We start from the raw sequence: 12,316 nt of genomic DNA, 5'->3' as shown, positions 1-12,316 counted from the left end.
AATCAGTGCAATGATTGCCACCTCAACATGCTTCAGCTCAGACTGTGTCCAGAGACTTCAGGTGTGGAATGACAACCCTTCAGCTTCCTTACTTGGGTGAGACCTTTCCTTTTGTAGCATTCTCTAATTCCCAGGTGGATCACTTTCTAACAAAGTCCCAAAACCTAGATATATACCAGGTTCTGTGAGAGAGAGCATATGTTCACACGTATCCATAAACAAGTGCAAAATATATACCTGAAAGCAGAAGTACACTAGAGTTTGCAGTGAGCACCCCCCCCAATACTTCCTCTCCACTATTCCAACCTTTCTGTCCATGATTGCTCAACAATTTGTTTGGCTTTGTATGTTAACTCTCTTTTCAGCCCCCAGGTTCCAGATGCCATCAGGATGCTGGCCAGGCTTCCCTAGACTGAAGACCCCATCAATGTGTCCTGGAGCTCTGCTTCCCCAGAGACCCACCCTACTAGGGAAAGAGATAGGCAGACTGGGAGTATGGATTGACCAGTCAACATCCATGTTCAGCGGGGAAGCAATTACAGAAGCCAGACCTTCCACCTTCTGCAACCCACAATGACCCTGGATCCATGCTCCCAGAGGGATAGAGAATGGGAAAACTATCAGGGGTGGGGATGGAATATGGAGATTGGGTGGTAGGAATTGTGTGGAGTTTTACCCCTTCTACACTATGGTTTTGTTAATTTATCCTTTCTTAAATTAAAAATAAATTTATAAAAAAAAGACTTTGTACATACTACGATGCTTATCCTTGGGGGAGAGAAAGTTGAGAAGAGAGAGAACAGAACTATGGTAGTGGCGGCAGTCTGGAACATTCCCCTTAATCTTATGATCTTTTAGGCCATTATTTTAATTTTATTTTTTTTAGAGTTTGCTTAATAATGCTCTATTATTTTTTCCCTATTTTTTAAAAATTTCTTTATTGGAGAATTAATGTTTTACATTTGACAGTTAATATAATAGTTTGTACATGCCTAACATTTCCCAGTTTTCCATATAACAATACAACCTCTACTAGGTCCTCTGTCATGCTTTTTGGACCTGTATTTTCCCACCTACCCACGCCAGAGTCTCTTATTTTGTGCAACATGCCAATTACAGTTCAGGTCCTACTTGTGTTTTCTCTTCTTATCTTGTTTTTCTTTTTTTTTTTTTAAATATTTTTTAATTTTTTTATTTATAAAAAGAAAACGTTGACTAAACACAGATTAAACGATAGGATAAGAGGGGTTGAGGGTAAGGGTGGATGTTCAGTTTTACAGGTTGGGGGGAAGGGAGCCCCCTCCCATGTGATGGGACATAATCTTTTGGTGGTGGGAATGGTGTTTATGTACACTTCTATCAATTTGTAGTCAGATCAATCACTTTTTAATTAATATGAGAGGGGAAAATTGAATGAATGTCTCAAACTTTTTAAATCACTGACTGAATCTTTTTAATTGATAGGCTGAGTCTTTGATATGCTTACCCTCTTAAAAGCTTAGACCAGGGAAAACAGAAGCAACCGGAGGCACAGCTATATATAAATAATGTCAAAGGACATAAATTATGGTGATGTTGCATATGATACAGCAAATCCTAACAAAGGGATATTTCAAAGTTAACCCAATTGCCCAATAATGCGATTATAGCAATAACTATCTATTGTCTTCTTAAATCCTAAGACAACAGGAACCTCCCACTTCCTCTATAGAGCCTGTATTTCCCCAGTCTTGGAACCTCTAGGGTGGGGCTCACTTTCCTGCATGCTTCCCTCAATTCATACCAAATGATATTGCATCCGCTGATCTCAACCTAATCAACAAAATGAGTACCACCTCAGCATGCTTCACTTCACACTGTGTCCAGAGATGTCAGGCATGGAATGTCAACACTTAACCTCATTACTCAGGTGAGACCTTTCCTTTTATTGGCTCCCAGGAGCAGTGGATTAGTAGTGCAGGCACTGAGCCCCAGCGATAACCCTATAGGCAACAAACTAACAAATGACAACAACAGCAAAAACTATCAAAGTCAAAGGTATATGAGGAGTGAGGAGTTGAGTAGGTATTGCAGACACAATGCAAGATAGTGGAAGAGGACTTTTTAAATTTTTAGATAGGACAGAGAAATAGAGGAGAGAGGAGGAGAAGACAGAGTGGGGTGAGAAAAACACTTGCAGACCTATGTCACCGCTTGTGAAGTGACTTCCCCACAGGTGGGGAGCCAAGGGCTCGAACCTGGATCCTTACTCTGGTTGGTGTGCTTGGCACCAAGTGTGCTTAACCTGGTTGGTGTGCTTAACACTAGTATAGCCACAGGCCTTTTGGAATATAACTAAAATTTACCTACTAGCTATCTACAAAATGGAGGACCCCCTAACTGTTCATCTGAACTATTCCAGCCTTTAGGTCCATGATTGCTCAACAATTTGTTTGGCTTTGTATGTTAACTCTCTTTTCAACCACCAGGTTCCAGATGCTAGCATGATGCCGACTAGACTTCCCTGGACAGACAACCCCACCAATGTGTCCTGGAGCTCTGCTTTCCCAGAGCTCTCCCCCACTAGGGAAATAGAAACATGGGCTGGGAGTATGAATCGACCTATCAACGCCCATGTTTAGTGGGGAAGCAATTACAGAAGCCAGACCTTCCACCTTCTGCATCCCACAATGACCTTGGGTCCATACTCTCAGAGGGTTAAAGAATAGGAAAGCTATCAGGGGAGGAGATGGGATACGGAGTTCTGGTGGTGAGAATTGTGTGAATTTGTACCTATCTTATCCTATGGTTTAGTCAGTGTTTCCTTTTTATAAATAAAAAACTAAATAAAAACAATGATAAAAATTTCTCAGGAAGTAAGTTATACAATAGAAAATTTAAATAATTATTCCAGTGACATAATAATTTATCTTTCGAGAAAAACCATGTATTGCTTGTCTCTAAATATTACTGACTGTCCTTGGCATGCCTTGATAACACTCAAAACTCAAAAATTGTAGCTAAAATAAAACACTCACAGGTTCATCAATCTGTGCAGAGGATATTTGTATTCTAATGGCCAGTATTACTCAACTGTACTTTATCAATTACAGATGAAGTATTTTGCAGAAGATTTGGCTTTTGGCATCATATTTTTGATTTATTTATTTAAGTAATACACTCTAGAAACAACTTCTGAAAGTATAGTTTTCATATTTCTGATTTATTGCAATGTTTTACTTGCTTGAAAATAATTTTTGGCTGTGTCTTCACCATTGAATAGTATTTCTGTTTCAACTACTCCATTTATTTACTAACTGATTATTCCTATACAGGAGACTGGAGTGAAAAGGGAAAACATAGTAATCAATAGACTGATATCTATGATAATCTTCCATAATTAGCAGTGAGGTGAAATTGAAGAAAAATTTTAAGCTTTTGAATCTGTTCCTGACCCAGTAAAATAGAAGGATTGATGTGAAAGTGAAAGAACATAACATTATAGTTTTTATTAATCTGGTAAAATCATTCTTATGAGAACATTTTAAATAAATTATTTTTTAATTTCTTGAGACTCATAGGAGAAATTGATCAAGATTTTTAGGGAACAAGAGAGAATAACTGTCTCTGCTACCGAGCAGCTTTTCACTCTTGTATGTGTGCACACAGTAAGGAGAGAGAGGGAGAGAGAATGGGAGAAGCAGGGGAGAATGAGAGAGAGAAAAAGAGAGAGAGAGAGAACAAGCTTGATATTTTTGACACCAAATTGTTTCTACTTTATTTACATTATAACCTAAAGAATGTAGGAATTAGTATGACTAAACCAAAAAAGAAACATTATCAGAAATTTGTCATATTCAGGAAGTTGTGACTGCTCCAGAAACCTGTGACATCATAAAAATGGAAGTCTTATGCCTTTCTTCTTAATATAGTTTAGTGATAAATACTTTGAAAATTCAAGCTTGATAGTTTTAACCAATAGAACATAAGATAATTCAGTTGGAATGGAGGGATTATAATTTTCTCAGAGTTTAAGATTTAATTTAGCTTCCTTCAACAAAGGAAGTCTAATCCTTATTAACAGAGAAACCTGTCAATTTTCTTACTGTTCGAGAAAAAAAGCTCAGTATCAATATACTAATCACCTCTGAAGCAAACACCTTTTTATTTCTGAAAATTTTAGAATAATCAGCATCATTCACAACTAATAACTGCAATTACCCTAACAGGTGTAAGAGTCCCTCACTGTAGCATCACATAAAGTTTTAACATTGAGGCCAGGTCATGTTTTGTGCAGACAAAACTAAAAGAATAATCAGCCTTTCCCAAAACACAATGTACAACCACAGGAAAGAATCATCTCTGATCACTGTCTGATCTTATTTCAGAGCACCAGGCATTGCAGATTACCGGAGAGATAGTTTATTTTTTTCCCATAAGTCCTATTGCCAGAATTCAAAACCCAAATTGAATTATTAGGACATCATAGAAAAGTCCTGTTGCTATATATTTTGAAAGGAAAAACAACAGAAATAGCTAAAGCAGCCAGTGGGCGTATTCTTAATTATCCCGGCATACATTAATTATTGACTTACTTGGATTCCCATTTAGAAATGCAAAATCATTTTAGACACTTAAAGTTTTGGTCTGTGTTATGTGTTTATTTTGATACTATCTCATTCTGGAAAGAATGGAAGTATGCATATACATACTGTAAAAAGAGATAATATACACTTGTCTAGAGATAAACCCTCCACCAACAAGATATGCAAATATGTGGTTAAATGATCTTGTTCTTATTTGGATAGTGGTGTTCATCCCAGTAGCAGAAGAAACTCCCCTAAACTCAACCTAAAGTTTAAAAGTTTCCCTAGGTTCAGCTAAGGTTGGTGTGGGATTTCCATTTGGGTCCCATTATCATGACATTTGTTTGTTTGTTTGTTTCTCACAAGTATTAAACCGGAAACTTTTCTAGGAAGGAAAGTGTTTAACCCAGAATATTTGTCTTTTGCTGTCACAATCTTCAGCTACCATTCAGCTAAATGTTGTTTGGAATAATGTGGCCTTAATGCCCCTATCTCCTGTTGAATTGCTCAGACGGGTAGGAGATTAGAGTGGAGAGAGGTGCCAGTATTATCTGTGCGAGTGCTCTCGGGGGTCACACTACACTAACATGCCCGCCCCAGTCAGGGTGACACAACCCAGCTGTTGACTCCAAGGCTTCAGTCCTCAGAAGGTTTCATTTACTGCTGGGCTATGTCTCCAGAGATTCTGTATTCTAACCCCCTTTCCCCTCACCTCTTCCAGCTCATCATTTTGGTCCCCAGTTTTTAAGAAAGGACCTACATGTGAAACCACTTACCTGTTTAACCCTGTGAACTTAAAGAAAACATGGAGCGCCACTTAAAATACCTAAATTCAGCTTCTGCCTGCACTGACTTTGAGTGGTGATGTCCCCACAGTCATTTATCAAAAAGGCAAATATGACATGTTTTTAAAAAAGTAAAAAGAAAGAAGAAAAATGTGCACACCCTGAGATTTGATGTGACATTGTTTTACAAATCGCTTAGTTTAGTTAATTAATTTATTTATTCTCAGAAAAAGTCACACTATGCACACAGTACTGTGCATAGGTGCATATTAAGTTAAATCTTTGAGACTCTTCTTGGCACTTTTGTAATTTTTAAGAACGTGTTTTCCTTTTTGACATTAAGGGATCTTTATATATAGTAATCTTTGATTGTTTGTTTGTTTGTTTAGGAAGAAAAGAAAGTTCCCAGCCAGCCTTGTCTGGCACAGAGTGGGCTCTGGAAGCACAACATAGTTCCATAGCTTCAAAGTAGTTCTCCTCAGTTTCTTCCTTATTTCAAAGGGGAGTGTCAGACTTTAGGTCAACAGAAGTCAGAAGCTAGAATGATAATTTAGCCAGTAGAGGGAGATAGAGCTATCTAACAACTTTCCAGTGTACAACTTAAGGAAGCACTTATTTATTTTTTTTAAATATGAAATGAGTTCCTAATGTTTCACCAATAATCATTATTTACATAATTTTTGTGCTATAGATTTAAAGAAGTAAATGAACTAGCTAGCCTACCCTTTGAGGAGACTGAGACAAGAGTAATTGACTGATTTCCAAAGAAGCTTTGGAAAGATAAAAATTTTGAAAACTACCAACCATTTGAGATGGTGCTCATTAGATGACATAATTTTTTACAGTGCTAGTAAGGGATGAGGAGATAACATAATGCTTATTCCAAAGGCATCCATACCTGAGGTTTCAAGGTCCCAGGTTCTATCCCTAGACTGCCATAAGCCAAAGCTGAACAAAAACAAGAAATAATGTTATTAAGACAAACATACACTTCTGTAGAGCTAAAAGAGACAGGGAGTATAGCTCAAAGGAGTCCTCGGATCTGAACCCTCATTACATGTTTGGTATTTAAATGGTTTTACAATGCAAACATATAAAAGATTTCTTCTCACTGATGAATGCACTTGCACTGGGACAAAAGGCAATGAAAACATTTTTGGTGCCCTATTTTTTTTTTTCATATCAGCATTTGTAATTGCAGTTAAGTGCTTCCAAAATCCATGAAAGGCCCTGCATTTATAAGATGCTTTTAACTTTTCAAAGTATTTTTATATGTATTATCTCATCTTAAAGTAGATTTGACACAGCTCCAATCTATTATGGAAGTGACCCTTTAAACCCAAGAACAATCTGGAAAATTTTTTAAAGCTATAATTATCTTAGTTACCATTATCAAACTTTGTGAAAGTCCTGGTGATACTAACACCTCCATAATCAATGTAAAATTTATATAAGCAGATTTATTTTAAAAAAAAAACTGACTTATTTTTTAACATCCAGAAGGGTTTTTATATTATTTTTTTTCTTCAATGAGTTTGAATCTGTATTCTGTTTATCCTCGAATAATACTGTCAAGAATTTTATTAGGGCTATGACTGTTAAAAATTTTGTAGAAATAAAGGTTTTCATTGTGTTCACATTTGTCTGTAAACTAATAGAAGGCTTGAGATGTCATTTAAAAAACTTTTTGTGCTATCATACATTCTATTTCTTCAAGACTTGTCTTTTTTTTTTTTTTGTCTTAAATCCATGTTCCTTTAAGAAAGAATGTAATTCACTGTTTTTGAGTGTCTGAATAGCTGTAGCTAGGAAACAGAGAATTTCTATCTGGCTCTTGTTCATTTTCTGGAGTTATAAGAGCATTTTATGAAAGGTCTGTAAAGATATTGACTCAGTCAGATTTGTTGACTCAATTCAAATGACTATTCAAATGTGTGGGACTGAGTGATCAAGCATGGGCCATTGAAAATTGAGAAATAAGAATTCTGGATAAAGTCAGTCATAATAAGTTGGGCTAAAATTTCCTAGGAAAATATATTTTTCCCAAACTGGAGCCAAGTTTGCGGAAAAAAGCACTATTGTCATCTGAAACAAAATTAGTAGAAGTCTGGGTTGTTTTTTTGATAATCCCTAGCTCTTGTTTTATTCATGATTTGCTTCTATTTTTAAGTTTGTCACTCATAAATTACATGCAAAAATTGCTTACAGGACATTTAATATGAAGAGAAAAAGCACATTCTCTATTTCCTTTTGATTTAGGAAATACAACTTAAGCAATTAATCTAATCTTGAATTAGTTTTTTTGAAAATATTAAATGTTTTTCACAATGTAAATGAAGACATTATTTTTAATATTATTGATTTTAATATTTAAATACATTTAGACAATTTTTGTTGGCTGAACTTGAAGAAGTAGCAGACTGTAGAAATCAAATTAAATATTTCATGCAAAGAAATATTCATCTTAGAAAAATACATTTGCATTTACACAATTCTGGGTTAACTGGACTTTAGTGTCAACAATGAAATGTTGCTAAATCTTTAAATATTATTTTTAAATTTTAATTGTTGAAGTCATATGCAATTATATCTTGCCTGTACCTGTAACAACCTACTTAATAGTGATTTAAGAAAGATTTGACACAACTTATAAAAGCAATAAAGTTACATACAAAAGATCTAAATTGCTATTGCTGTGATTGTTATAAAGCATATTCCAAAGCATCTTCAGGTTTACTCCATTAGAAACTAGAAAAGACTTGTATTTGTTATCCAGATTACTATTTGAAATTATCAAATTCTTTGGTAATTTAAGATTGGTAATCTTTTGGTGATTAAAGTTTGAGTTTAATCAGGGTTGTAAAATTATAGGAAAATTATATATGGGTGGGGAGATAGCTCATCTGGGAAGGTGCTGGTTTTCGCCAAGAAGGCAACCTAAGTTCAAACCTCCAGCACCTATGTCACTGTGGAATGGGGGTGGGAGTTTTGGCACTTTGGTGTTGGTCATTCTGTTTCTCTATGAAAAAAAAAAAAGAAGAAGAAAGTCAGCCTGGAGAGGAGAAATCCAGGTGATTACAATAAAAGAGAGAGGCTATTTGCCTATAGACTCAAGATACTGAATTGTCTTTTTCATGCCCTTATATTTTTAAACCCTATACACTTAAAGTAGGTGATTGTGTTTTACTGTGCTGAGAAAACTGACAAGACAGGAAAAAGCTGATGTGTTTGATGTCATGAGTATATTCATCTCAGAACGCCATTCAGATCTCCCAGTTTCAACTCTGATTTCATCTACAGCTCATTCAATAGTCTTATCCTCTTTCAACTTCATGGCATTTCTATTGACTATGGCATATAATCTCCTAAATTTATTTTAAAAAGTATCAATAGTTCTTAAATGGGAAAGCTGAGACCTGGATTGTACATTTATATTCCTTATTGTTCCCTCAAACTTATTTACTGAGCATTTACTATGAACAGATGCAATACAAAGTGAAGGTAGCTAAACAGACAAAAACATCTACAGCCACAGAACTTAATTTCTGCAGTTGAAAAAAAGAAATGCAAGAGGCAGGGAGAGGGAATTAATAAGATAAATAAGCAAAATGCATAACATGTTAGAAGCTGTCTTGGAGAGAATTAAAATAGAAAAAGAGAAGGGCTATCAAGATGGCAGAAGAATTATAACTTGAAATAGAGTGACCAAGTAAAGTTATCACTAGAAGGGACCTTTAGAATCAAGATGGAAGGTGAAAGTTGGAAAGAAATAGAGGAAGAGAGCTCTTGGTTCCCTGGGAATACATAAATGAGTTCCCTGCGAATACCCAGACTGAGATAGAGTCACTTGGTCCATTGTAGTAGTAGAAGATGAACTCAAGAAGTATCAGGTTACTCAGAAGAAAATTCATGTACAAAAATGTAATGGTCTGATATGGGTTTGAATACCATCATTCACTGATATGTCCTAATAGATTTGGAAAGACACAGGCCAGGTGGTGGTGTACCTGGTTAAGTGCACATATTACAGAACACATGGGTCCAGGTTCAAGCCTCTGGTCTCCACCTGCAGGGGGAAAGCTTCACAGATGGTGAAGCAGGGCTGCAGGTGTTTCTCTGTCTCTCTCCCCTTTCTCTCTCAATTTCTCTCTGTCTCTACCCACTTATAAGTAAATAATATTTTTAAAAAGACTTTTAAGGACAAGAACAGAATAATAGGATTCCTTTTCTCCCCATACTCTCTCCAAGAATCACTGTTTCTGTTCTTCCTAATGTATGACATTCTCACAGGTATAAAGTAATATCTTGTTGTTTTTGTATCTTTCTAATAATCACTGTCCTTAGATATTTGGGCTATTACACATTGTGCTGCTATTATGCTATTATGAATATAGGCACACATAGATCTCTTTGGATAGGCGTTTATGTTTCCTGGATAAATCCCCAGGAGACAAATTTCTGAGTCCAATTCTAGTGTTCGAAGAAACCTCCAGAGTGTTTTCTCCAGGAGTTGAACCAATTAATATAACTACTATCAGTGTAAAAGAGATCCCTTCTCCCCACATCAAAGGAATAGCACCTGTTACCAGTGAAGGGTGATGGGCCACTGGATGACAGGGCTTCCTAGCAGTATGGCAATAGTGTAGTAGTGGAGAGAATGAGTAAGAGGGGAATGAATCTATCTGAAAAATAATCATATATGGTAATCAGCTCTTCTGTCTATTCACATTTGCTCTCATTCTCTATGGTATCTGATGCCTAGGAAGAACATATAAACCCAAGATTTCTTTTATAGCAAAGCACAATCGTATGACCAGGTTCTCAGCAAATGGATGGTAAGTGGCATGTATAAATTCATAGTGCTATGTATAAAATCATAGTCTTTTCCTAAGGTTGGTGTCTCTGCATTTGGTTTTCCTGATTCATTTTTTGAGGAAATTGTTGCATTGAGCATCTTGGACTGTGTTGAGGAAGACAGATCTGTCACTGTCCTGGAGCTCTCAATAATTAGTGAGTGTCTTTCCCGAACTCTTCATGGCAAACAACCAGCTTTGAAGGTTTTTAAGTCTCTATTTTGTGGTTTCCTTGTCTTCTTAGATTAATAGTAGTTTATAGGATTTGCTGATGAATCAAATGAGAGAGAGAGAGAGAGAGAAAGAGAAAAAGAGAGAATGACAGAAAGTGAGAGAGAAAGAGTGAGAGGGAGAAAGGAAACAAGTTATGTTAAGATTTGGGAAGAAGACACCACCAATGTGTCCTGGAGTCTCATCTCCTCAGATTCCTGCCCGACTAGGGAAAAAGAGAGACAAGCTGGGAGTATGGATCAACCTGCTGATGCCCATGTTCATCAGGGAAGTAATTACAGAAGCTAGACCTTCTGCATGCCATAATGACCCTGGGTCCATGCTCCCAGAAGGATAAAGAATAGGAAAGGGGACTGAATATGGAGTTCTGGTGGTGGTGGGAATTGTACCCCTCTTACCCTATGGTCTTTTCAATATTACACACACACACACACACACACACACACACACACACACACACACACACACGCTTGAGTCCTAATAGAAAGAAACTGTCATTTGCTTAGATATGGCAAAAATTTTGGAGTGACAGTTATTTTAAGGAAACAAATAATATTATTTTGAGTGTCATGTGTTGGGAATTCTTTGCTAGAAATATAATTTACAAATAATTTTCCACTAGCCTAAGACTTAGAAAACTAAAATAAGTGCACTAAATTTTGAATAAAATTCAAAAAAAATATTCATTTCTACCAAGGGGATCAGTCTAATGGAATTCACTTAATTGTCAGAGGGCAAGATAAAAATTACACCACAGGGAGTCGGGCTGTAGCACAGTGGGTTAAGCGCAGGTGGCGCAAAGCACAAGGACCGGCATAAGGATCCCAGTTCGAGCCCCGGCTCCCCACCTGCAGGGGAGTCGCTTCACAGGCGGTGAAGCAGGTCTGCAGGTGTCTATCTTTCTCTCCTCCTCTCTGTCTTCCCCTCCTCTCTCCATTTCTCTCTGTCCTATCCAACAATGACAACAACAATAATAACTACAACAATAAAAACAAGGGCAACAAAGGGAATAAATAAATAAAATAAAAAATATTAAAAAAAAATTACACCACATAGCAGAAATTTCTAGAGAGAAGGTCAGTCAAGTTTTAATGGCAATGACTATTACTTAATATACTTCATAGAAATCATTCTTCTAATCTTCATGATTATAGTGATCTCAAAATACAAATATTTATCAGAGGTATTTATCAAATTGTCTTTATGCACAAGCCAATTTTCTGATGACCTCATGATCTTATTTTTGTATAACTGAATATAAGAATTCACATTATTTTCAAATAGTTTCAGTCTGTATAGCACAAAGAATTAAGGCTACTTTTTGTTATTTCTCATCTTTGTCTTCTCTATCATTGACTCTAATCCATTAATAATAAAGTCAACACCAGCTGTTAAGAGAGAGGAAATTGTGTGGAGTTGTACTCCTCTTATCCTATGTTTTTTGTTAGTGTTTCCTTTTTATAAATAAAAAATTTTAAAAAAGAGGGAACAGAGGGACATCTCAGGAAGATTTTTTTGATAGCTGGAATCATCTCCTTTGTCTATCAGTCTTTGGGTAAATTCTTCGCAATCAATCACTGAACAGTTTCCTCTAAGACCAAGACTACTTGACAAGGCTTGCTTTCTTATCCAGTGGACTTTGTTTTGAACCTGTCGCTAGAGCTTGTGGATTCTCTCTCTTTTATTCATTTCTCTTTGAAGATCACATATTGCATTCCCTCAGTGCCAGTGTTTGTGTTAATTTGTATGTTTAAAAGAATTACAGTTTCACTATTATCCCAGCTGGAAAAGGTTAGAAGGGTTTCCTATTCTCTCCTCTCATTTAACATGGGCATTTTGATTGTGTGAGTTTAGAGATGCTATTATATAATAACTAATACTA

This window comes from Erinaceus europaeus, chromosome 2 (assembly GCF_950295315.1).
Source record: "Erinaceus europaeus chromosome 2, mEriEur2.1, whole genome shotgun sequence".
NCBI lineage: Eukaryota > Metazoa > Chordata > Mammalia > Eulipotyphla > Erinaceidae > Erinaceus > Erinaceus europaeus.
This window is presented reverse-complemented; position numbering follows the sequence as displayed.